The following is a 27,173-nucleotide window of genomic DNA, read 5'->3' as shown; positions in this document are numbered from 1 at the left end:
TCTTCTAAGACTCTTCTATGGCTTTCTCTTTTCTTTAAGATAAACTTCAAAATCTGCATTGTGTCCTATGAGGCCTAGTAAAATCTAGCCCACATTTTTTCTCTTTCTTTCTCTTTCCTTCCTTCATTCTTCCTCCCTCCCTCCCTGCCTTTCTTTCTTCTCTCTTTCCTTAAACACTTGTATTAATAAGTGCTTGCTCTTTGTTGAACTTTTTGTAAAAATCAAGTTGTAAACTTTGTTTCTTTAAAGATTTTATTTTTCAAGTAATCTCTACACCCAATGTGGAGCCAAAACACACAACCGTGAGATCAAGAGTTGCATGCTGAGCCAGCCAGGCACCCCCAAGTTATAAACGTTTATTACAAATAAAAACAAGGTTCTTAAAAATCTGTTTTTTGTTTGTTTGCAGATTTCATTTATTTGAGAGAGTGAGAGAACATGAGCTGGATGAGGGGCAGAGGGAAAAGAGATTCCCCGCTGAGAAGATGTGGGGCTCAATCCTGGGACTCTGGGATCATGACCTGAGCTGAAGGCAAACACTTAACCAACTGAGCCACCCAGGCATCTGAGGTTCTTAAAAATCTTAAGGTGATCAGATATGAAATGATTTAAAAATCTTTTAGAGATGTATTGAGAAAAACCAGCTTGCTTTTTTTTTAAACCACATTTGTCATTACTAAAAAGAAACAACTTTAGGTAAAAATAATAAAAACCCCATGCTGCATAGATAATGCAGATAGTTTTATCTGGTCAGTGGACAAAAAAACAAGCACTTAAAGTCTCCAGCTCCATCCTTTTGTGCATTTTTTACTGCTGGAATTTCATGTTCATTTCCTGTTTTTGGTTGAGTAAACCAGATGGTAGTATAGAGATAGTATAGCTGGTGAGCCAGTAGTATTTACTCAGCTCTGCCCTGTTTAGCCTCAGGAGCAGATGAACTCTCAACTGATGAATTAGCAGCTTTTGTCTCTTTGCCATCATGTGGCTTGGGGTTTTTTGGGTGTCCGTGTGGGTAATTGAAGTTGGGATAGTACCGACGTTGAGATGGGTGTTGACCCATCTCCCCTGTTTTCCTTACCTTCTTCCTTGCTGTCCTCTTTAGGTTGTCTTTGGCGAGGAGGACTGCTGTGGAATTGTGGTCTGTAATCCTGATACATTCTGTCTCACTGCACCTTGTTCTCCTGCACCCAGCTTGTCAGCTCCCTCCACCACTTGTTCCTGCACAAGAGGGTTGATGCCCATAGGGTCTCCATGTGTACTAAGTTGGGAACCGATCCATGCATTCCTTCTTGCCCCACTCTCACTATTCTGGTACTTCTGTAGCTAATTGTGTGGAAGACCCCTGTGACGTGGATAACATGGTCCATTGTTACCATCTGCTGTGCATTTATAGCCTCACACTAGAGCTCCACCAGAGCCCTGTCACATTTCCCTTTCCTCCTTCAACAAGATCAAACTCCACAGTCTCTCCATCTCAAACACTGTGAAGGGACTTTCTGGGGTTGTTCTTGTTTATGGCAGTCTGGTGTACACATATATCTCCTTGGTGTCATTCATGTTGATGAAATCATACCAATTTCTTTTTTTTTCCTCAAGCTTTTACTTAAATCCCAATTAGTTAACATACAGTGTAATATTAGCTTCAGGTGTATAATATAGTGATTCAGCACTTCCACACTTCATCCTGTGCTCATCACAACAGGTGCCCTCCTTCATCCCCATCTCCTGTTTCCCCCATTTCCCCATCATCCCCTCTGGGAACCATCAGTTTGTTCTCTGTAGTTGAGAGTCTGTTCCTTAGTTGGCCTTTTTTCCCTTTGCTTGTTTGTTTTGTTTCTTAAATTCTACATATGATTGAAACCATATGGCGTTTGTACATCTTGACTTCTTTTGTTTAGCATTATAGTCTCCGGGTCCATCCATGTCATTGCAAATAGCAAGATATCATTCTTCTTAATGGCTGAATAATATTCGATTGTAGATATATATTTCACCTCTTCTTTTTTTAAATTTTATTTATTTTTTAATTTATTTTCAGTGTAACAGTATTCATTGTTTTTGCACCACACCCAGTGCTCCATGCAATCCATGCCCTCTCTAATACCCACCACCTGGTTCCCCCAATCTCCCACCCCCTGCCCCTTCAAAACCCTCAGATTGTTTTTCAGAGTCCAGAACTCTCCAAGTTCCCTCAACTCCCTTCTCCTCTTCATCTCCCCTTGTCCTCCATGCTATTTGTTATGCTCCACAAATAAGTGAAACCATATGATAATTGACTCTGCTTGACTTATTTCATTCAGCATAATCTCTTCCAGTCCCGTCCATGTTGCTACAAAAATTGGGTATTCATCCTTTCTGATGGAGGCATAATACTCCATAGTGTATATGGACCACATCTTCCTTATCCATTCGTCTGCTGAAGGGCATCTTGGTTCTTTCCACAGTTTGGCGACCGTGGCCATTGCTGCTATAAACATTGGGGTACCGATGGCCCTTCTTTTCACTACATCTGTATCTTTGGGGTAAATACCCACTAGTGCAGTTGCAGGGTCATAGGGAAGCTCTACTTTTAATTTCTTGAGGAATCTCCACACTGTTTTCCAAAGTGGCTTGCACCAACTTGCATTCCCACCAACAGTGTAAGAGGGTTCCCCTTTCTCCACATCCTCTCCAACACATGTTGTTTCCTGTCTTGCTAATTTTGGCCATTCTAAGTGGTGTAAGGTGGTATCTCAATGTGGTTTTAATTTGAATCTCCCTGATGGCTAGTGATGATGAACATTTTTTCATGTGTCTGATAGCTATTTGTATGTCTTCATTGGAGACGTGTCTGTTCATATCTTCTGCCCATTTTTTTATATGATTGTCTGTTTTGTGTTGAGTTTGAGGAATTCTTTATAGATCCTGGATATCAACCTTTTGTCTGTACTGTCATTTGCGAATATCTTCTCCCATTCTGTGGGTTGCCTCTTTGTTTTGTTAACTGTTTCCTTTGCTGGGCAGAAGCTTTTGATATTGATGAAGTCCCAAAAGTTCATTTTTGCTTTTGTTTCCTTTGCCTTTGGAGACATATCTTGAAAGAAGTTGCTGTGGCTGTTATTGAAGAGGTTACTGTCTATGTTCTCCTCTAGGATTCTGATGGATTCCTGTCTCACGTTGGGGTCTTTTATCCATTTTGAGTTTATTTTTGTATACGGTGTAAGGGAATGGTCAAGTTTCATTCTTCTACAATTCTCCCAGCACCATGTATTGAAGAGACTGTCTTTTTTCCACTGTATATTTTTTCCTGCTTTGTCGAAGATTATTTGACCATAGAGTTGAGGGTCCATATCTGGGCTCTCTACTCTGTTCCACTGGTCTATGTGTCTGTTTTTATGCCAGTACCATGCTGTCTTGGTGATCACAGCTTTGTAGTAAAGCTTGAAATCAGGTAATGTGATGCTCCCAGTTTTATTTTTGTTTTTCAGCATTTCCTTAGCGATTCGGGGTCTCTTCTGATTCCATACAAATTTTAGGATTATTTGCTCCAGCTCTTTGAAAAATACTGGTGGAATTTTGATCGGAATGGCATTAAAAGTATAGATTGCTCTAGGCAGTATAGACATTTTAACAATGTTCTTGGTGCTATAGTCAATGGAATCGATTCTCTAATTTCCCTTTCTGTATTTTCATTGTTAGTGTCTAAGAAAGCCACTGATTTCTGTACATTGACTTTGTATCCTGCCACGTTGCTGAATTGCTGTATGAGTCTAGTCGTTTGGGTGTGGAGTCTTTTGGGTTTTCCATATAAAGAATCATGTCATCTGCGAAGAGAGAGAGTTTGACTTTTTCTTTGCCAATTTGGATACATTTTATTTCTCTTTGTTGTCTGATTGCTGTTGCTAGTACTTCTAATACTATGTTGAACAAGACTGGTGAGAGAAGACATCCTTGTCGTGTTCCTGATCTCAACGGGAAGGCTGAAAGCTTTTTCCCATTGAGGATGATATTTGCTGTGGGTCTTTCATAAATAGATTTTATGAAGTTCAGGAATGTTCCCTCTATCCCTATACTTTGAAGCGTTTTAATCAGGAAGGAATGCTAGATTTTGTCAAGTGCTTTTTCTGCATCAATTGAGAGGACCATGTGGTTCTTCTCTCTTTTATTAATTTGTTCTATCACATTGATTGATTTGCGAATGTTGAACCATCTTTGTAGCCCAGGGATGAATCCCACCTGGTCATGGTGGATAATCTTTTTACACTTCTTCTTTATCCATGTCTTACACTGAACTATTCCCCAAACATTTTGTTACAATGACCTTGTGCCCAAGAGCAGGCACCATGGATGTGAGGTCACCTGGGCCTGCTCTCTGTGCCCCTGCCTCTTCTAGTGGTGCTGGTGGTGCCAGGCTTGGTGTCGATAGTGCTGAAGGTGGGTGGCTCCTGGGTCCTGGCCTTGCCTGTCATGGTTGCTGTCATGGTAACTGGGGCAGCTGGGGCAGCTGGTGCTCTTTCCAGAGAATGATGGTAATAGGCCTATAGTGGCTCATGCTTACTCTTTTTGTCATTTTGTTTTACTGTTTCCCCCCTCTCTCAAGCTTCTACATATTGGCCCAATGTTCAACTTCTAGAATAGTTTCCATCTCAGATGATTACATAGTCAGGTGCTTAGACCTCTCTTCTCCACACTAAACCCATCCCTACTGTCTTCACTTTATTGGCTCTTTCTCACTTTTTCCCACTTTCTCTCACCAAGACCTAGTTGAAATGTTACTTCCTTAAGGAATTTCTCTTGATTGCTCAGGCTAGGTTACCCCAACTGTCCATTTCTATGGCCCTTCCACTTGCACTTTTGTTTCATAACCTTTGTCACAACTGTAAACACTTGTTCCAGTGTCTACCCTCCCCATTGAACTATAAGCTTTATAAGAGCAATAACTGTTGTTTACCACTATTTCCCGAGGCCCTGACACAGTGAAAGGAATGCAATGATGGGATTTCTTCTGCCTGTGTCCTTGTGGGCACGAGCCTCCAGTGAGCCACACTCAGCTATTCTGCTGCCTGGAAAACAGAGGTCTTTCCCTAATGCTTAGAAATATTATGTAAATAAATAGATTTTTCTCAATTTTACTTTTTCTGCAATTATTATCTTAAAACTTTAGCTCGAGTCCTCAGAAATACCTAGGTCATCCCCCAAATTAACAAACAAGTACCACCCAAAGAATAATAGAAAACTTGTAAGTAGCTAGTCATACATAGTTTTAGAGTTAGCTTTCCCTCACTTATGTGGACCTGTGTTTATGATATATTTTTAAAAATATTAATATATATAACATGTGATATATATTTTCTGCTACTAAGAATATTCTGAGATTATGTAATGCAATCAAATATATTGCTATTTTGTGATGCTCCACAAAAATTCCATGTCTTTCATGTACTATTTATACTATTGCTGGGAGGCTGGTTTGTGTTAACACTTCTACTTTGCAGATGAGATGTGGATGAAACATCCCTGCGGTGATTCAGTATCTGATACAGACTGCTTTAAGCATCTATCTATTTCTGTTTGGTTCCCCCCCAACTTCATCAATAGCTTTACAACAGCTCCCAAAATTGTATGTTAGTCCAGACTTATGCCAAAAAAGGAAAAGGAGGAGGTGATAGATGCTAACAGGGAAGCACACTTTATCACTTATTTCAGTAGCATTCTGAGGACTGGAATTAGAAACGTATTTGAGGATAATCCTTTATAAATAAAATATTGTGTCTGAGTTGAACCCTTAGGTAACAAACATATTTTTTAATTCATTGACTTGAAAGGAATGAAAGGGCTGGAATTTCAAAACCAGAAATGTAATTGATATTTTGATAAAATACAAGAGATACTAGATATCAGAGGAAGAAAAAAAGCTGAAGAAAAGAATGCTTTTAGACTGAGAAACACGGAGGATAGTGTCAAATGAGACTCTGAGTGGTGAGGACTGAGTGATGGTTCTCAGTGCATATGCCCAGAGAGCCCATTGAAAGAAAGCACCAGTAATTATTAGTAATTATAAAGCGACAGCATTGTTCTATATGCTTTATGTAGGATGGGCTCTTCTCATGCTTTTGAATCACCTCATGTGTATGTTATCTTCCCCCTTTTTCTAATAAATTAACCTGGAGAATTTAATAACTTACTCAAGATCACTCAGTTATTGGTACAGCCAGAATAGTCTAACTGTAGTTAAACATGCTAGATTGCCAAGCTCATACTTATTTTTAGAATCTTGCCTAAAATAGCAGACTAAGTCTTCACTTGGAAAAATATTCATGTTTTAGTTTGTCACCCCCTTAGCAAATTTTTTTTTAACTGATTTACTTTATCTCTGTTCTACAGAAGGAAAAAGATATTTTCTATAGTTTTGATTAAGGATCATCTACTTTATACTCATTTATTTTAAATTAATATAGTCTAGGGGTTAGTCTAATAAATTAACCAGATAAATTAATATGTCAGTCTTAAAAATAGGAAGATGAATTCTGGCCTACTTGTTTTCCACTCATAGGTTGTATTGGGACCTGTAAATATTTGTTCCTTAATGCCTTAACTTAAGCAAATTGTGAGTACTGCTTCCCCGTGGGAACTGATTATTATTCCTTATAGTGTTGGCACCTGTTTCACTTTTTAAAATAATTCATATATCTCACCTCAGATATTGTCACATCCTTTTCCATTTCTCTACGTATTATATGCTACATGCTGTTCTGAGATTCACCACTGCTTACTTGGAACAACATATTTATAGATTTCATGGCACATTGGGTTTAGCTACTTCAAAAAGAGAGTAACAGTAGTCTGCGGTCCTTTTGTTTTTTTGTTTTTTTGTTTTTGGTCTGTGTTTTTTTAAGTGATGTACATTTTGCATTTAAAACAAATGATTATTTTTTTCCTAAGATCAGGAACAAGATAAAGATGCTCACTCTTGCCACTTTTATTCAACATAATATTGGAAGTCCTGGCCAGAGCAATTAAGGACAAAAAATAAATGAAAGGCATCCAGGTTGGAAAGAAAGAAATAAAGGTGTCACTATTTGTAGATGATGTGATGTGATATATATCTCTCTAAAGATGCCACACAAAAAAATGTTAGAATGAATAAATGAATTCAGTAAAATTGCAGGATACAAAACCAATACATAAAAATCTTGTATTTCTAAATACTAATGACAAATTGTAAGAAAGAGAAATGTCTTTTGCTGGTTCCTTTATGCTTTTTAAATTTTTTTGTTGTTTAAATTCAATTAATTAACATATATTATTAGTTTCAGAGATAGAGATCAGTGATTCATCAGTCTCACATAATACCCAGTGCTCATTACATCACATGCTCTCCTTAATGCCCAACACCCAGTTCCCCCATCCCCCACCCCTCACCCCTCCAGCAGCCCTCAGTTTGTTTCCTATGATTAATTAAGAGTCTCTTATAGTTTGTCTTCCTCTCTGATTTCATTTTGTTTTATTTTCCCTCCCTTCCTCTATGATCTTCTGTTTTGTTTATTAAATTCCACATATGAGTGAGATCATATGATAATTATCTTTCTCTGACTTATTTCACTTGGGTTAATACCCTCTAGTTCCATCCATGTTGTTGCAAATAGCAAGATTTTGGGTTTTTTGATGGCTGAGTAGTATTCTATTGTATATGCATACCACATCATCTTTATCCATTCGTCTGTCGATGGACATCTGGTCTCTACAAGAAAGAGAAATTAAGAAAACAGTCCTGTTTACCATTGCATTACAAAGAATAACATACCCAAGAGTAAATTAGACCAAGACCTATGACATTGATAAAAGAAATTGAGGAAGAGACAAATAAATGGAAAGATACTCCATGCTCACAGACTGCAAGAATTAATACTGTTAAAAGGTACACACTACCCAAAGCAATCTACAAATTCACTGCAATCCATATTAAAATACCAATGACATTTTCACAGAAATAGCACAAACAGTTCTAAAATTTGTATGGAATTATGGAAGACTTAAACAGCCCGAGTAATCTTGAAGAAAAGGAACAAATGTGGAAGCAGCATGCTCCCTGATTTCAAATTATATTTCAAAGCTGAGATAATCAAAACAGTATAGTATCAGCTTAAAAACAGAGACATAGTTCAATGAAATAGAATCAAGACCCCAGAAATAAACCCATGCATATTTGGTTAATTAATTTCTGACAAAGGACCCAGGAATACAAAATGGGAAAAGGACAGTCTTTTCAATAAGTGGTGCTGGGACAACTGGACAGCCAAATGCAAAAGAATGAACCTGGACCCCTAGCTTAAACCATACACATAACTAGCTCAGAATGCTTTAAGGATTTAAACATAAGACCTGAAACCATAAAACTTTTAGAAGAAAACATGTAAGCTCTTTGACATTGGTCTCAGTGATGATTGTTCGGATTTGACACTAAAAGCAAAGGCAACCAAACTATGGAAAGAGCCTAGATGTCCAACAACAGATGAATGGGAAAAGAAAATGTGATTATATTTTATATATATATACATACCCACACACACATACATACATACAATGGAATACTATGCAGCCATCAAAAGAAATGAAATATTGCCATTTACAACAACATGGATGGAACTAGAGGGTATTATGCTGAGCAAAATAAGTCAATCAGAGAAAGACAACTATCTTATGTTCTCTCTGATATGAGGAATTTGAGAGGCAGGGCAGGGGGTTGTGGGGGTAGGGAAGGAAAAAATGAAACAAGATGGGATCAGGAGGGAGAAAAACCATAAAAGACTCTTAATATCACAAAACAAACAGGGTTGCTGGGCGGCACGGTGGGGGGTAGGGATAGGGTGGTTGGGTTATGGACATAGGGGAGGGTATGTAATATGTTGAGTGCTATGAGAAATATAAGCCTGATGATTCACAGACCTGTACCCCTAGGGCAAATAATACATTATATGTTAATAAAATTTTTTTTTTTAAAAAGCAAAGGCAACCAAAGGAAAAACACATGTGTGGGACCACATCAAACTAAAAAGCTTCTGCATAGCAAAGGAAACCATCAACAAAATGAAAAGGCAGCTTACTGCATGGGAGAAAATACTAGCAAATCATGGATGTGATATGGAGCTAATACCTAAAATTTGTAAAGAACTCCTACAACTCAATAGCAAGAAAAAACACACACACATACACACAAAAATCCTGATTCAAACCTGGACAGAAGGGGCACCTGGGTGGCTCAGTGGGTTAAGCCTCTGCCTTTGGCTCAGGTCATGATCTCAGGGTCCTGGGATAGAGCCCTGCATTGGGCTCTTTGTTCAGCAGGGAGCCTGCTTCCCCCCCCTCTCTCCCCTGCCACTCTACCTACTTGTGATCTCTCTATGTCAAATAAATAAATAAAATCTTTAAAAAAAAAAACTGGGCAGAAGATCTGAATAGAGATTTTTCCAAAGAAGTAATACAGGTGGCCAATAGGTACAAGAAAAGATGCTCTACCTTAGTAATCATCAGGGGATTATAAACCCAAACCACAATGAGGTATCACCTTACATCTATTAAACTATCTATTATCAAAAAGACTTGACATAACAAGTGTTGGTGAGAATGTGGAGAAAAGAGAACCTTTGGGCACTGCTGGTGGGAATGGAAATTGATGTAGCCACTATGGAAGAAAGTATCAAAAAAATAAAAAATAGAGCTGCCATATGATCCAGCAATCCCACTTCTTTGTATTTATCTGAAGAAAAGAAAAACAGTAACTAAAAAAGATATGCACCCCCAAGAGCATGAGGCAGCATTATTTATAAATCCAAGATATGAAAGCAACCTACATGTCCACTGATAGATAAATGGATAAAGAAATTGTAGCACATACACACACATATGCGTGCACTCATGCACACACACAGTGGAATAATATTCAGCTCTAAAAAAGAATGAAATCTTGCCGTTTGAAAACACGGATGGACCTTGAGGGTATTTTGCTAAGTGAAATAAGACAGAGAAAGAGAAGCGTTGTATGATCTCACTTATATGTGGAATCTAAAAGTATATACATACGTAAAACTAAGGCACAGAGGACAGATTGGTGGTTGCCAGGGTTGGGGTTAGGAGTAATGGGTGAACTATTTTTGGTTTTGTTTTTAGTTAGCTTATTTATTTATTTTATTTGAGAGACAGACAGACAGCAAATGCATTCACGCACATGGTTGGGGAAGGGATCCATGGAGAGGGAGAAGAAGACTGCCCACTGAGTAGAGAGCCCAACTTGACTAGGCTTGATCCCAGGACCTGGAGATCACAATCTGAGGCAAAGGCAGACAGTCATATGAGTCACCCAGGTGCCCCTGTTTTTGTTTTTAGTTTAAGTAAGTTGAGTATTTTTTAAAAAGGTGCTTAATTTTAGTCAGGATCACCTAGGAGGAGAATGTTTGTATGGGTCTATCTGGCCTGTAGCGGAGTACTGCCCATCCTGTCTGCTTTAATAACAGCCTCCCACTCTGAGCCCCTGTGGCAGGGGGGTTTGGCTAAGGTTGTGCCTTAAGTCTCTGAGCACCCCACTCACATAGCACTTTTAATCTGCGACCTGGCTAATGACCAGTCAAATTTCCTGTCTTCAACGAAGAGAGACAGACTTTGGCCACTTGAACTGAAAAGTGCTATTGGGCTGAAATGGACCATTTCAGTTCTGGGCATAAATAGAGAAAGTGGGTCTGCAGGAAGAAGTGGAGATTTAGAACAGGAAGAGCTAAGAAGGGAGATCTTGTGACCAGAGAGAGCAGGGAGGTGGCAGAGAGAAGAGGTACGATGGTCCCTGAGGCCTCCCGGTGACCTGTTCCTGTTCCCCCACCTTGCTTCCCTCTGACAGAATGTCCCATACCATACTCCCTGGGTATTTGAATTGCTTTGGTGGGTTTTTCTTTCCTGCAACAGAAAATCTTGAATACAATTACGACTACCTAAAGACTTCCCAGATTTGGCATTATGTGCATGTGGTAGATTTTCAGGGCTCCTGGGAGGATCAGGCAGAGACACTGAAACATAGCAGCTGGGAGGGCAGGCTCTCTAGCTATCTTGCTTGGGTAGAAATCCCAGTTCTGCGGCTTACTGGTTGTGTGATCTTGGACAATTTAACCTCTCGATGCTTCGGTTTCCTTGTTTGTTTGCAAACACAAGGATAATGATATTTTTCTACACCACAGTTTGTTGTGAGGATGAAACACATGAAGACAGTGTACTTGGCACATAGTATTTAAGTATCCGATGAGCATTAGCTGTTCTCTTAGTGAGGCCTTGATTTTACTCACACATACTCATACATAGGCATGTATATGTACACATATACAAACACAATAATGTGTACATGCCTATAATATAAACAAACCTATAGTAAAATGCAGCTTATATGTACCTGTGTGTATATATGTACATATATAAAGAGATGTACACACACACACACATCCTTTATCCAGCTCAAGTCTGAAGCTCTGTGCTCCTACAACACTTTGTCTATAGTTCTATTATGATCTTCAACACCCTGCATTATAGCCTACTTATGTATCATTTTTTTCAATACCTGTGAGCCTCACAATCCAGGCAATTACCTTCTTTTTTTAAAATTATTTTTAATTTTATTTTTTCAGTGTTCCAAGATTCATTGTTTATGCATCACACTCAGTGCTCCATCCAGTACCTGCTCTCCTTAATACACACCACCAGGCTCACCCAACCCTGCACCCCCTTCCCCTCCAAAACCCTCAGTTTGTTTCTCAGAGTCCACAGTCTCTCATGGTTCGCCTCCCCTCTGATTTCCCCAACTCCCTTCTCTTCTTCACCCAGTGTCCTCTGTATTATTCCTTATGCTCCACAAATAAGTGAAACCATATGATAATTGACTCTCTCTGCTTAACTTGAATTTCACTCAGCATAATCTCTTCCAGTCCTGGCCATGTTGATACAGAAGTTGGGTATTCATCCTTTCTGATGGAGGCATAATACTCCATTGTATATATGGACCATATCTTCTTTATCCATTCATCCATTGAAGGGCATCTTGGTTCCTTCCACAGTTTGGCGACTGTGGCCATTGCTGCTATGAACATTGGGATACCCATGGCCCTTCTTTTCACTACATCTGTATTTTTGAAGTAAATACCCAGTAGTGCAGTTGCAGGGTCATAGGGTAGCTCTATTTTTAATTTCTTAAGGAATCTCCACACTGTTTTCCAAAGTGGCTGCACCAACTTGCATACCCACCAACAGTGTAAGAGGGTTCCCCTTTCTCCACATCCTTTCCAACACTTGTTTCCTGTCTTGTTAATTTTGGCCATTCTAACCGGTGTAAGGTGGTATCTCTATGTGGTTTTGATTTGAATCTCCCTGATGGCTAATGATGATGAACATTTTTTCATGCGTCTGTTAGCCATTTGTATGTCTTCTTTGGAGAAGTGTCTGTTCTTGATTTCTGCCCATTTTTTGATGTGATTATCTGCTTTGCGTGTGTTGAGTTTGAGGAGTTCTTTATAGATCTTGGGTATCAGCCCTTTGTCTGTACTGTCATTTGCGAATATCTTCTCCCATTCTGTGGGTTGCCTCTTTGTTTTGTTGACTGTTTCCTTTGCTGTGCAGAAGCTTTTGATCTTGAGGAAGTCCCAAAAGTTCATTTTCACTTTTGTGTCCTTTGCCCTTGGGGACATGTCTTGAAAGAAGTTGCTGTGGCTGATGTTGAAGAGGTTACTGCCTATGTTCTTCTCTAGGAGTTTAATAGATTCCTGCCTCACATTGAGGTCTTTTATCCATTTCGAGTTTATCTTTGTGTATGGTGTAAGAGAATGGTCAAGTTCATTCTTCTATACATAGCTGTTCAATTTTCCGAGCACCATTTATTGAAGAGACTGTCTTTTTTCCACTGGATATTTTCTCCTGCTTTGTCGAAGATTATTTGACCATAGAGTTGCGGGTCCATATCTGGACTCTCTACTCTGTTCCACTGGTCTATGTGTCTGTTTTTGTGCCAGTACCATGCTGTCTTGGTGATCACAGCTTTGTAGTAAAGCTTAAAATCAGGTAACATGATGCCCCCAGTTTTGTTTTTCTTTTTCAACATTTCCTTAACAATTCGGGGCCTTTTCTGGTTCCATACAAATTTTAGGATTGTTTGTTCCAGCACTTTGAAAAATGCCATAGAATTTTGATTGGGATGGCATTAGAATTATAGATTGCTCTGAGTAGTATAGACATTTTAACAATGTTTATTCTTCTGATCCATGAGCATGGAATGTTTTTACATCTTTTTGTGTCTTCAATTTCATGTAGTTCCTCGAGTACAGATACTTTACCTCTTTGGTTAGGTTTATTCCCAGGTATCTTAGGGTTCTTGGTGCTATAGTAAATGGGATCGATTCCCTAATTTCCCTTTCTATATTTTCATTGTTAGTGTATAAGAAAGCAACTGATTTCTGTGCACTGATTTTGTATCCTGCCACATTATTGAATTGCTGTATGAGTTCTAGTAGTTTGGGGGTGGAGTTTTTTGGGTTTTCCATATAAAGTATCATGTCATCTGTGAAGAGAGAGAGTTTAACTTTTTCTTTGCCAATTTGAATACCTTTTATTTCTTTTTGTTGTCTGATTTTTTTTTTTGAAGTCCTAGCTGTTGCTAGGACTTCTAGTACTATGTTGAACAACAGTGATGAGAGTGGGCATCTTTGTCCTGATCTCAAAAAGAAGGCTGTCAGCTTTTCTCCAATGAGAATGATATTCACTGTGGGTTTTTCATAGATTTTATGAAGTTGAGGAATGTTCCCTCTATCCCTGTACTTTGAAGCATTTTAATCAGGAACGGATGCTGTATCTTGTCAAATGCTTTTTCTGCATCAATTGAGAGGACCATGTGGTTCTTCTCTCTTCTCTTATTGATTTGTTCTATCACGTTAATTGATTTGTGAATGTTGAACCACCCTTGTAACCGAGGGATAAATCCCACCTGTTCATGGTAGATAATCTTTTTAATGTACTGTTGGATCCTACTAGCTAGAATCTTGTTGAGAATCTTGGCGTCCATATTCATCAGAGATATTGGTCTGAGATTCTCCTTTTTGATGGTGTCTTTGCCTGGTTTGGGGATTAGTGTAATGCTGCCTTCATAAGAGTCTGAAAGTTTTCCTTCTGTTCCTATTTTTTGAAATGGCTTCAGGAGAGTAGGTATTATTTCTTCTTTGAATGTTTCGTAGAATTTCCCAGGGAATCCGTCAGGTTCTGGGTTCTTGTTGGGAAGTTTTTGATCATTGCTTCAATCTTGTTACTAGATATTGGTCTATTCAGGTTGTCAATTTCTTCCTGATTCAGTCTTGGAAGTTTATAGGTTTCCAGGAATGCATCCATTTCTTCTAGGTTGCTTAACTTACTGGCATATAACTGTTGATAATAATTTCTGATGATTGTTTCTATTTCCTTGGTGTCAGTTGTGATCTCTCCCCTTTCATTCATAATTTTATTAATTTGGGTCCTCTCTCTTTTCTTTTGGATTAGTTTGGCCAGTGGTTTATAGATCTCATTAATTCTTTCAAAGAATCAGCTTCTAGTTTCGTTGATGTGTTCTACTATATCTCTAGTTTCTATCTCGCTGATCTCTGCTCTAATCCTGATTATTTCCCTCCTTGTGCATAGGTTTGGCTTAATTTGTTGTTGGTTTTCCAGTTCTTTAAAGTGTAAAGAGAGCTGGTAGATTTGGGATTTTTCGATTTTTTTGAGTGAGGCTTGGATGGCTATGTATTTCGCCATTAGGACCACCTTTGCTGTATCCCATAGGTTTTGGACTGATATGCCTTCATTCTCATTGGTTTCCATGAATTCTTTAAGTTCTTCTTTGATTTCCTGGTTGATCCAAATATTCTTGATAAGTTTGGTCTTTAGCTTCCAAGTGTTTGAATTCCTTCCAAACTCTTTCTTGTGGCTGAGTTCCAGTTTCAAAGTATTGTTGTCTGAGAATATGCAGGGAATAATCCAGTCTTTTGGTATTGGTTGAGCCCTGATTTGTGACCCAGTATGTGGTCTACTCTGGAGAAAGTTCCATGTGCACTTGAGAAGAATGAGTATTCTGTTGTTTTTGGGTGGAATGTTCTTTGTTTATCTATGAGTTCCATCTGGTCCAATGTGTCATTCAAAGCTCTTGTTTCTTTATTGGTTTTCTGCTTGGATGATCTGTCTATTACTGAGAGTGGTGTGTTAAGATCCCTACATTTAACGTATTCATATCAATATGACTCTTTATTTTGATTAACAGTTGGCTTATGTAGTTGGCTGCTCCCATATTGGGGGCATAAATATTTACAATTGTTAGATCTTCTTGGTGGATAGACTCTTTAAGAATGATGTGGTATCCTTCTTTATCTCTGACTATAGTCTTCAGTTTAAGATCTGATTTATCTGATATGAGAATTGCTACCCCAGCTTTCTTTTGAGGCCTGTTGGCATGAAAGATGTTTCTCCATCCCTTCACTTTCAGTCTGTATGTTTCTTTAGGTTCCAAATGTGTCTCTTGTAGACAGCCTATGGACAGGTCCTGTCATTTTATCTAATCTGCAACCCTGTGATGTTTTATGGGAGCATTTAGGCCTTGCACATTGAGAGTGATTATTGAAAGATATGTTTTTATTGACATCATGTTGCCTGTGAATTCCTTGTTTCTATAGATTGTCTCTGTAAATTTCTTTCTTTCTTTAATTTTTAATTTTTTAATAAACATATAATGTATTTTAATCCCCAGGGGTACAGGTCTGTGAATTGCCAGGTTTACACATTTCACAGCACTCACCATAGCACATACCCTCCCCAATGTCCATATCCCCACCACCCTTTTCCGACCCCCCTCCCCCCAGCAAACCTCAGTTTGTTTTGTGAGATTAAGAGTCACTTATGGTTTGTCTCCCTCCCACTCCCATCTTGTTTCATTTATTCTTTTCCTACCCCCCAACCCCCCCATGTTGCATCTCCACTTCCTCATATCAGGGAGATCATATGATAGTTGTCTTTCTCCGATTGACTTATTTCACTAAGCATGATACCCTCTAGTTCCATCCACGTCATCGCAAATGGCAAGATTTCATTTCTTTTGATGGCTGCGTAGTATTCCATTGTGTATACATACCACATCTTCTTTATCCATTCATCCGTTGATGGACATCTAGGTTCTTTCCATAGTTTGGCTATTGTAGACATTGCTGCTATAAACATTCGGGTGCATGCGCCCCTTCGGATCACTACGTTTGTATCTTTAGGGTAAATACCCAGTAGTGCAATTGCTGTGTCATAGGGTAGCTCTATTTTCAACTTTTTGAGGAACCTCCATGCTGTTTTCCAGAGTGGTTGCACCAGCTTGCATTCCCACCAACAGTGTTGGAGGGTTCCCCTTTCTCCGCATCCTCACCAGCATCTGTCATTTCCTGACTTGTTAATTTTAGCCATTCTGACTGGTGTGAGGTGGTATCTCATTGTGGTTTTGATTTGTATTTCCCTGATGCCATGTCTCTGTAAATTTCTGATCTATGTCACTCTTTGGTTCTTTCTTCTTTTATAGAACCCCTTGTAATATTTCTTGTAGTGCTGGCTTGGTGGTCACATGCTCTTTTAAACCTTGCCAATCTTGGAAGCTCTTTATCTCTCCATCCATTTTGAATGTCAGCCTTGCTGGATAAAGTATTCTTGAGTGCATGTTCTTCTCATTTAGTGCTCTGAATATGTCTTGCCAGCCCTTTCTGGCTTGCAAGGTTTCTTTGCCAGGTCTGATGTTATTCTGATGGACCTTCCCCTGTTTGTAAGGAATCTTTTCCCCCTAGCTGTCCTCAGAAGCTCTTGTCTAAAATTATGATTCATGAGTTTCACAATTAAGTGCCTCGAGGACTTTCTAGATTCGTTGATCTTGGTGGATGTTCTTTCTGCCTCTAGGACACAAATGCTTGATCCATTCCCCAGATTAGGAAAATTTTCATCCAGAATTTGTCAAGTATATCTTCTGTTCTTCTCTCTTTCTCCACCCCTTCAGTGATCCCAATAATTCTGATGTTGGGACCTTTCACGGCATCATTTATTTCCCTAATTCTGTTTTCATGGCTTCTAAGCTGTTTGTTCTGTGCCTCCTCCTGATCCTTTTTCTCTATCATTTTGTCCTCTAGATCACTAATTCTTTTTTTTTTTTTAAGATTTTATTTATTTATGTGACAGACAGAGATCACAAGTAGGCAGAGAGGCAGGCAGAGAGAGAGGAGGAAGCAGGCTCCCCGCCGAGCAGAGAGCCCAATGTGGGATTCGATCCCAGGGCCCTGGGATCATGACCTGAGCCAAAGGCAGAGGCCTTAACCCACTGAGCCACCCAGGTGCCCCTAGATCACTAATTCTATCTTCTGCTTCAGTTACCCTACCTGTTAGAGTATTTAGATTAGATTGGATCTCATTGATAGCATTTTTAACTTCTGCCAGGTTGGCTCTCACTTCCACTCTTAGAAATTCTATGTTGTCATGAATGGTTTTCTCTAACCTAGCCATCACCTAGATAATTGTTACCCTTAATTTCCTTTCTGAAATACTGTTCATGTCCATATCCAATAGTTCTGATGGAGAAAGCACAGTCTCTGAATTTTTCTTCTGTTGGGTGTTCCTCCTCTTAGTTATTTTGGTGAGAGGCAGTTGAGGGGATGTATAGCTGAATATATCAACCATGATCCGGGCAAGGGGCACCCTGGAACGTTTCAGAGAAATCGGAAGTCACCACCAAAAAGGAAAAAAGAAAAGGAGAGAGAGAGAGAAAGAGGAAAACGAAACCCAAAAGTAAAATTTATACGGTATATAAGCAAAAATGGACAAACAAAAAGACCGAAAAAATTAAATGACAAGAACAAAAAAAGAACCCCAGTCAAATGAACCCCAAGGATAATATTTATATAATACCAGAACAAAAGCAAATACACAAACACTGACAGAAGAAAAAGATGGGAGGATGGTTATACATCCTCAGTGTGGGCAAGGAAGGTTATTTTGATTCTTCCTGGGTATATCTTGATATCTTTGTTAAAGGACTCAACTTTCCAGAGATAAAGGGAGATTAAAACTGGTTTATATATCGGGGCAGTATAGCTTAGGGAAAGAAGATTACCTTGAAGCTTATATTTATATGTATATTGAAAAAAATAGAAAAGATGAAACACAAGTATGTGTATGAAAAAAGTTCAAGTTAAAAGGTTATTATGGAATATGTTGTATTAAGCCTCTAGTTATAATGGTAGGTAGGTTAAAAATATTAAAGACAGCAAGAGTTGTGAGAACGAGTTTTAAAAAAAAAGTTGTATCTATGAAATATACAGGTTTTAGGGCAATACCGGGAGCTTAATATATTGTTTTCCCCTGATGTTGGGGTTTTCCAGTTTTATGGGGACCCTGTGGTGGTTGAACTCTCATTTTTTTTGCTAGCCTTCTTGGGGAGGGGCCTGCCGCATTGTTTTTCAGTCAGTCTTGCTTGGGTTGAGTCCTCCTGCCCCCTATCAAGGGGCTAGGCTCTGTGAAAACCGGTGTTTCAGGCTTTTGTTCTCTGGAGGTTTTTGTTCTTTGGCAGTTTTTTTCAGCTTTTTGGAGGTTTAGTGGAAAGCAGACTATACCCAGACCTCCGTCTCAGAGAGAAGCCTCAGTCTGCTCCCCTCTGGATGGTCCAGAACACAGAGACACCCCCTTTGCAAACTCCACTGAGCTGTGCAACCTCCCACAGGCAGTGTGTGCCCCCAGCCACCATCTCAGTGGTTGCCCAAGGCACCTGTTTGTCTCTGCACCCCCGTGCCACTAAAACTATGAGTGATATTGGTCCTGGGAGCCCACTTCCAGTGGCTGCCTTTGCCAGGACTGCTGTCGGGTCCAGAATTCACCATTGCACAGGTTGTAGAAGGCTGCCTCCACTGAGGGATCCCGACCAGAGATCGCACTGGGTTCTCTCAGGGAAGGGCTAGAGCATCCGGACCCTTGGCCTGTGGCAGGAGGCTGGAGTCCTAAAGAGCGCCAGCTGGCACCCACACCAGAATTTCCCACGTGCGGGTGGGAGTCTGCCCAGACCAGTGGTGGTGCAAGCAACCAAAAGCCATGAGCTCAGGGACCACATAGGCTCTGCCACACTCTCTCTGGCACGGGTGATCACTGGTGGTGGCTGTCCTGGGTCCATGGGCTTAGGCCCGTGCCCATGACTACCCGATTACACCAGTTACCCCTTAAGCTCTTTTGCTCTTTTTGAGTGCCTTCAACCAGACTCCAAGTTAATGCTGGTCCCCAACCACAGGGTGCTCTCATATTGGGTATTACTTTCCAATGGGTCACTTCTGGTGGCTCCCTCCCCTTTCTGCTTATCCTCTGATATCAGTCTAAGCATTCCCACTCTGCTTTATTTCTTCACTGGTGTCTTCTGCCCCCATAGAGATCCAGAAGTGTATAATCCTACATCTCAGTCTGATTTCATGGGTGTTCAGAGTGTTCTGGTAGATACTTAGCTCACTTTAGGGGACTGGTTGAAACAGGGTCTCCTACTTCTCCGCCATCTTGCCCCTCCTCCCCGGCAATTACCTTCTTTGTTCTCTTATCCCCTAGAGCTTTATGCTTGGTACTGAGGATGTTCCTGGGCTCACAACAGATTTATACTGTTGGATAGGTAGATGCTAGATGATACTTCACTATTAGATTATCATCCCTTTAGCTCAAAACTTGGCTCTCTGTTAAATTCACATGTCCCTGTGTGATTTAACACTTCGTGCTGTTGTATTATTTACCACTTAGAGGAAATGAATTTCAAAGTCCTTGCCGAAAGTGGGCTTTGGCAAAAGAGTAGGAGGGAGATTTAAGGAGTCTAGATGTCTGTGAGTGATGGGCAAGTGAAGCATGTGAGATTTGTGTTCTTCATTCTTTTGTTCTGGAACAGTTCTCATAGTAAAGCTTCTCTTTCCAGCTCAACTTATGTGATCAGCAGTGGCTGTGTGGTATTATCCATCACTGCTTTCAGCTTGGTTGTAGCAAAGAAAGAAGTGAACGATCACATTTCATTAGTTTGTGGGGCTACGATAACAAAATTCCCCAGTCTTAGCGGCTTACACAACATCATGGTATTTTCTCATGGTACTGGAGGCTAGAAGTTTAAGGATCAAGATGCCTCTCTTGGTGAGGCCTCTTTCTGGGTTGCAGTGTTGCCTTCCTGCTGTGCCCTTACATGGCTTTTCCTTTGTGCGCATGCAGAGGGAGAGAAAAAAAGGAAAAGAGAAGTCTCTTGTATCTCTTCCTCTTCTTAAAAGGATACCAGTGCTATCGGAATAGGGTCTCACCTTTGCTATAGACTGAATGTCTGTGGCTTCCAAATTTCATGTGTTGAAATCCTAACCTCCAGTGTAATGGTATTAGGAGGTAGGGCCTTTGAGAGGTGATCAGGTTTTGAAGATAGAGCTCTTATGGATGTGATTTGTGTTCTTATAAAAGAGACTGCAGAGAGCTCCCTTGCCTCTACTGCTGTGTGAGGTTATGGAGAGACCACCACCTATGAAATGGGAAGAGGGTTGTCACTGTTGGGTCCATGGTCAAAGGAGCGAGACTGATACAAAGTGAAGGTCAAGCAAAGCTTTATTTCGCGCCAAGCATCAAGAATCAAACTGACCGGCCAGGGCAGTCTCTTGCAGAGAGGCGACCTCTCTCTGCCTTACAGACTAGCTTTTAAGGGGAAAGGCCATGTGGTTGGGCCTGGCCACGCACAGGTGGCCAATGAGATTGTAACACACAGAGAAAGCTACACAGTCATGCTAGGTCACACATAAGTGACCACTTGAATCAATTGAATTACAATTTACTCTATAGTAAACATTTGAACTAGCCTATCACCTTGGTCAGAACTGGTGCCCAAAAGACGCCCAGAGGGCGGGGCCCACACTCCTTGGTAGCTAGGGAGACAGTATGTGCCCCCACTGATTGGATACCTCCACCTGGCCTGACCCACCCTTGTATTTGGTCTTTGTTACCTAGGACTGGTTTCAGGGACTTGTTTTTAAGTAAGTCCCCTGGGGGGATGGGGGACAGGGACAGTTTAAGTTTTACTGCATAAACAACAAAACCACTGTTTAACTGGATGGCTTCACTCTGGCTAAATAGGCCCATACAGTCACAAGACACTGAATCTGCCACTGCCTTGATCTTGGACTTCCCAGTCCCCAAAACTGTGAGGAATAAATTTTGTTGTTTATAAGCTACTCAGTCTGTGAAATATTGTTATAGCAGTTCTCCTGACCTCATTTAACCTTAATTACCTCTTTAAAAACCTATTCCATTGGGAGCTAGGGCTTCAACATATGAACCTTGGTGGGGGGGGAAATGCATTTCCATCCCTAACACATGTTAATCCCAACTGGAAACCCATTTTAATTAAGAGTTTGAGTGTGTGTTTCTGAGAGGCCCACATTTTATATTCTGCATCCCTCTATAATCAAAATCAAAGCTGAGGGTAGGTCTCTCTAGCCTATAGATGAGTAACAGAAAGAAGTGATCATTAAAATGAGATCCCTGCAGTCTCATAGGTACAGTTTGGAAATGCAGAAGCCAATACACTGTAGGTCAGCCTCAAGTGGGAAAACCACACAATGTAGATTCACGTTTTCCCATGTGAACTTGGACAAGTCTGAATGTGCTGAGTCCAGCTCCAGTGAGGGCTGCCAGACGGGGTGCGTGGAGGAGGTGGGATGTCCCAGAGTTATGCCAGGGCCTCTGATACAGATCTGTGAGCCTGAGCAGCAGCAGGGCTCACTTGGGCCTGGGGAACAACAGGGGAGCTGAGAGGCAAGTGAGACTCTGCAGCAGGAAAGGCTGAGCAGGGAATGTGCTAAAGAAGCAGAGACGGAAATGGCATGATAGGACAATGGGGTCGGGGGCTGAGGTCAGCCTCAGAACTAGTTTTGTGAATACTGAGTTCTCCTCTTATGTGCGGCTTGGCAGACAGGCTGCATTGCGGGCTTGGTCCTAAGTATCTAGAGCTGGCCTTACACCATTAGAAAAATTTTGGCAGACAAAGAAAAGCAGTTTCGTTATGTTTCAGGCATTATACCCTTCCATGGTACTTTCTGGTGAAATGTCCAAGCTAAGTGATCTCACCCAGGAGTATTACTAACCCTATTCTGACTAACAATCTCTTTCATTATGAAAAATGAACTTTTTTAATGAGGATTTTTATTTATGTGTAAATTGTGCTACCTTGTAATATACTAGTGGATAATAACTCTAGTTATCATTCTTTGTAATATTTCTTCATTATTCCTTTAATTTATGAACATTACATCCTCAAAGCAGCCTTCTCTGACCTTGGACCCCCATATGGGATCAAAGCCCTCAGTTATGCCCTTTCTTAGCAGCCAGTACTTCTCCTTTATAGACCTTTGCACTATTGCAATTAAATAGTAATTGCATGATTGTTTAATGTCTGCCTTCCTTGCTTGATTATTTCCTCAATGAAAGCAGGAACCAGGTCTATTTTAATCATGGCTATATCCAACACTGGTTCTTGCCCATAACAATAAATTCTCTTAAAGTGAGTTATTTCATTCACTCATTTATTCATCCATTAGCTTATGTATTGAGTTTTCAGAAGCCCAAGGATCTGTGCTACAAAACAGGGAGGGAAACAGAAGTTCATGTGATAGTGTCTACATGCGAAGAGTTCATAATTTGGTACAGAAAGATCTTAACCATTGTAGGTAAAACTTCTTGAGAACTTGATGAAAGAAGTTGTCCCTCTGCCCAGAAACTACACGTTTAAAATGTACTTTGTATTTATCTTGCTGTATTCACAGATTCCTGGGAGTCTTTTTGCTGTCTTCCTAAAATTCCCTGAATTCCAAAGTCAGGATCTCTCCAACAGACTGAAAGACACAGACAAGGTAAGGAGAAGAATTAAAGAGGATATCAGCTTGTCCTGCTATGGATCAGGAAAGGTTTTCATTGGAAGAGCTGCTGAAGCCATGTCTTGAATGATAATATGATTTTACTGGGAAAAGTGAGCGTGTTAGAGGTTGTAAAGATGGAAAATTGTGGAAGTGGGAAGGAAGGCACCATTTCAGGGAATTGCAAGTACCTTGCATAGATGAGAATGTGTGATTGGGAAGAAGTTTGGTGGGTAGGGGGTGAGGAGGGTGGGAGAAGAGGGAGCTGAATCTGAGGACATTGGATCTGAGAGGACTTTGCTCTATCCTGTGCTTGATGGGGAGGGATTGCAAGGTTTATTCAGGGAGTGATAGGATCAGATTTGTAGTTTAGAAGGAGCCCTCTGGTGGTGATGTTGAGGGCAGATCAAAGTCTGAAGGCCTAGAGGCTGGTGGATAAACTATGCTCGTCATTCGGGCAATGGGGTTGGTGAGAGGGTGCAGGTGGAGTGATACTTAGGAAGGAGAATCAGCAGGATTTTGTGACTGATTAGATGGGACTGTGGGAGAGAAGGTAGGAATAAACTCTTAAGTTTTTGCCTTAATTGAGTGCATGATAGGCAACCTTGGGTTCCTGGCAGTCTTTCTGCCGTGAATGCCCCTTCAACAAATAAAAGTGCTCACAGAACACTTTTTTTTTTCCCATTCAAAATGAAATAGGCCTTTGTAAATGATAAAAAGTACATTCCTTACAACTTAGATTACCTAAATAGATTGGATAGAAGAATGTCAGGAGAAAACCCCACTTTTTAATCACAAATGTTCTATCTGTGGAGCCACACTAAGGCAGTTTTCTTATCTTTCTTCTTGAGATAAGAGCAGGAGCTGTGGGAAGCCAGGTTGGCCCTAGGCAAGTTACGCTGCCTGAAGACTTCTGGGAGGAAAGGTGACTGTTCATTCATGGACCCACTAAATGGGAGGCACTTTGCCTGGTGTGTGGTATAAAAAGGATTCCTGCAAATATTAAATCATAACTCTGAATTATAAATAATTTTTCTATGAATTTAGAATCTCGAGTATTATAAATCTTGACCTATAATAAAAATACCTGTGAAAGTTACAATCCACTTGCAATTAGCTGCAGTGTCAAACTTCATATGTGGTTGACCTTTGAACAACACAGGTTTGAACTGCATGCGCCCATTGATATGCAGGTTTTTTTCCACTAAATACAGTACAGTACTGTACATGTATTTTCTTTATGAGTTTTTAAATAACATTTTCTTTTCTCTAGTTTATTATGAGAAGACAGCATATAATGCATACAACATACAAAATATGTGTTGATTGACCATTTATGTTATTGGAAATGCTTACTGGCCAAGAGTAGGCTACTAGTAAAGTTGTGGGTGAATCAAAAGTTATATGTGGATTTTTGACTGCATGGGGGTCAGTGTCCCTAACCCCTGCATTGCTCAAGGAGCCTCTGTAGTAGGACAATGAGTTTTCAATTAACTTCTTTTTTTAAAGATTATTTATTTATTTATATGATAGAGACAGAAAGAGAAAGGGAGAGAGCATATGCAGGGGGAGTGACAGGCAGCGGGAGAAGTAGGCTCCCTGCTGAGCAGAAAGCAGGGCATGGGATTTGAACACAGATCCTGGGATCATGACCTGAGCCAAAGGCAGACACTTAACCAACTGAGCCACCCAGGCATCCCCAATGAGCTTTTTTTTTTAAGATTTTATTTTTATTTATTTATTTGAGAGTGTGTGCCCAAGTCAGGGAGGGGCAGAGGGAGAGGAAGGGAGAATCTGAAGCAGACTCAGAACCAAGTCCTAAGCCCCATGCAGGGCTCCATCTCATGCCTATAATATCATGACCTGAGTGAAAACCAAGACTTGGGCACTTAATCAATTTGGACGCCCAAGTTTCTTTCAATTAACTTTTTAAAAAACGGCTTTGTTGAGATATACCATATAAATCTCCCATTAAATGTGAACAATACCAATTACTTTCAAAAATACTGTTTTTTAGGAATTATTTTTGCAATGGAGTGGTATTCCTTTCATAACAAGAAGAAAGAATACAAAGTATGTATACTTAAAATTTGTGTAACAGTCTTTACACATAAGGAATTTTCTTAGCTGCTTCCAATATTGCAGTCAAGAGAAAATACATTCTCATGGGGGTTTAAGGGAAAGAAAGGTGTAAGATGTGGTCAATATATTATTGCAAAAGTGACAGGTGTAGTGAGAAGAAAAGACTAAAGGCAGGCTGTCCTAGTGGCTTTCTTCAGTGTCCTGCTTGGAAGAGGAGACCCAGTTTAATTTACAGACTCTCAGTTCACTATCAAGGGATTAGGGAGAGACTTTTGCCAATAACCAACCTGATAATGGCTATGTTGTAAGAAGTGTTTTCTCACCCAGGATAGTAGTGGTATTACATTAAGAGAGGAAGAAGTTAATAATAGTTTTGGGGTTTAAACAGAAGTAAATGGCAAAAGAAAAGCTCCACCTAACTATTACCATATATGCTCAGTGGAGAAAAATTGGAAGGTTTTGAGAACTCGGAATGTCAACTCCCATTGTGTGTTAATGATCTTTGACAATGATGGAATAGATCTAAAAACATGCTTTTTGCTGAAATAACAATGTGTAGAAAAAATATAAGCCTTTTCCTGTGAAATTGACAGGACTGTCCACAAACGTTGAACCTCTGTGGACTGCTCTGTGATGCTGAATGCGAAGAATACAGCTGGCATTTGGGCTGATCCACATATTGGTAATTTGCCTAAAAAAGTTTGTCCTTTCCAAGATTGCATATGATGAGTGTGTAGTGAAAGAGGGGCCTAGTCAAATCAGACAACCCATCCTGATATCATTGCTAGAGTATTTGTTTTTAAGTGCAGCTTTTATCTTGTGGCTTCTGCTTAAAGTGATTATTTAATGCCCACACCTGGCTTTAAACCCTGCTATAATCCAGCATCATCCCAATTTTCTGGTAATCAGGATTATTTCCTCATTGTTTCAGATGTACAAAGACTTATTCTTGTGTCTTTGAATGTTTGCTTATGTCATTTAACTTCCGGTAGTATTCACTTTCTTAAAATTCTGCTTGGTGTTTTGTCCTCTGTTTACAACAATAGATACTATAAAAATGGCCTTACTGTGTATGTATACACACACACACACACATATACTAACTTACCATATACTATATTTACCATATGCTTAATACACACACATACACACACACACCATAATCCCCATAATGGTGGACTATACAGCTGTGAAAAGGAACAAGGAGGATCTCAGTACACAGCAATGGAATGATCTCCAAGATGTACTATTCTTTTTTTTTTTAAGATTGTATTTATTTATTTGACAGAGATCACAGGTAGTCAGAGAGGCAGGCAGAGAGAGAGGAAGGGAAGCAGGCTCCCCGCTGAGCAGAGAGTCTGATGCGGGGCTCCATCCAGGACCCTGGGATCATGACCCAAGCAGAAGGCAGAGGCTTTAACTCACTGAGCCATGATGTGTTATTATTCTGAAACAAAAACAAAAACAAACCAAGGTATGGAACAGTATTTGAAATAGGAAAGATATGTGTGTTTTCGAGAGAGAGAGAGAGAGAGTAAGAGAGAGATAAACACACATATATATGTATATTTATATATGGTGACAAAGTCCACTATAATGCTTAAGGTGCCCTTTATGTGGATCTATGAGGAGGAAATTTCCCTTTGGAAAATTACTACTTGTAACTAATCATGTTTTCTTAGTTGCTTTAACCACTAGGAAACTCAGAATCAGATATACAACTTTTCTTTAGTACTGAATAGATTCTTAGTACTGAATACAAATGACTTTATTTGCATGACTTTTCAACTGACTTCATGTTATTGTTCTGGCATTGGGGGGATGAGGGTGGTCCTCTATCTTTTAAAATTATTTACTCCTCAAAATATAAAATTAAAAACAATAAAATCATTTACTCATGTATTGCTTTTTAAAAAGACAACACATATTAATCTGACATTTTCCATGAGTAAGGAGTCTGGGTACCATGTAGCTAGATCCTCTGCTCAGACTTGATGTCAAGGTGTGGGCTTGGGCCGCAGTACTCAGCTAGGGCTTGGGGTTCTTCCAGCTCACTGATTGTCGGCAGAATTCACTTTGTTGCACTTGTGGGACTGAGGTCCTCTTATTCTACCGGTTCTTAACTGTGGATTGCTCTCAGGCTCTAGAAGCTCTCCC

At 40.0% G+C, this 27,173-nt stretch overlaps 1 pseudogene; it reads right to left on the bottom strand.

Moving 5' to 3' along the window:
• Positions 1-898: 898 nt before the first annotated feature.
• On the bottom strand, positions 899-24,109 carry LOC116866498 (annotated as a pseudogene).
• Positions 24,110-27,173: the final 3,064 nt, after the last annotated feature.

The sequence above is a fragment of the Lontra canadensis genome, unplaced genomic scaffold, assembly GCF_010015895.1.
Source record: "Lontra canadensis isolate GAN:19392208 unplaced genomic scaffold, GSC_riverotter_1.0 scaffold10, whole genome shotgun sequence".
In the NCBI taxonomy this organism is placed as follows: Eukaryota; Metazoa; Chordata; class Mammalia; order Carnivora; family Mustelidae; genus Lontra; species Lontra canadensis.
The sequence above is the reverse complement of the archived record's forward strand: the minus strand, read 5'-3'. Positions and strand labels throughout refer to the sequence as shown.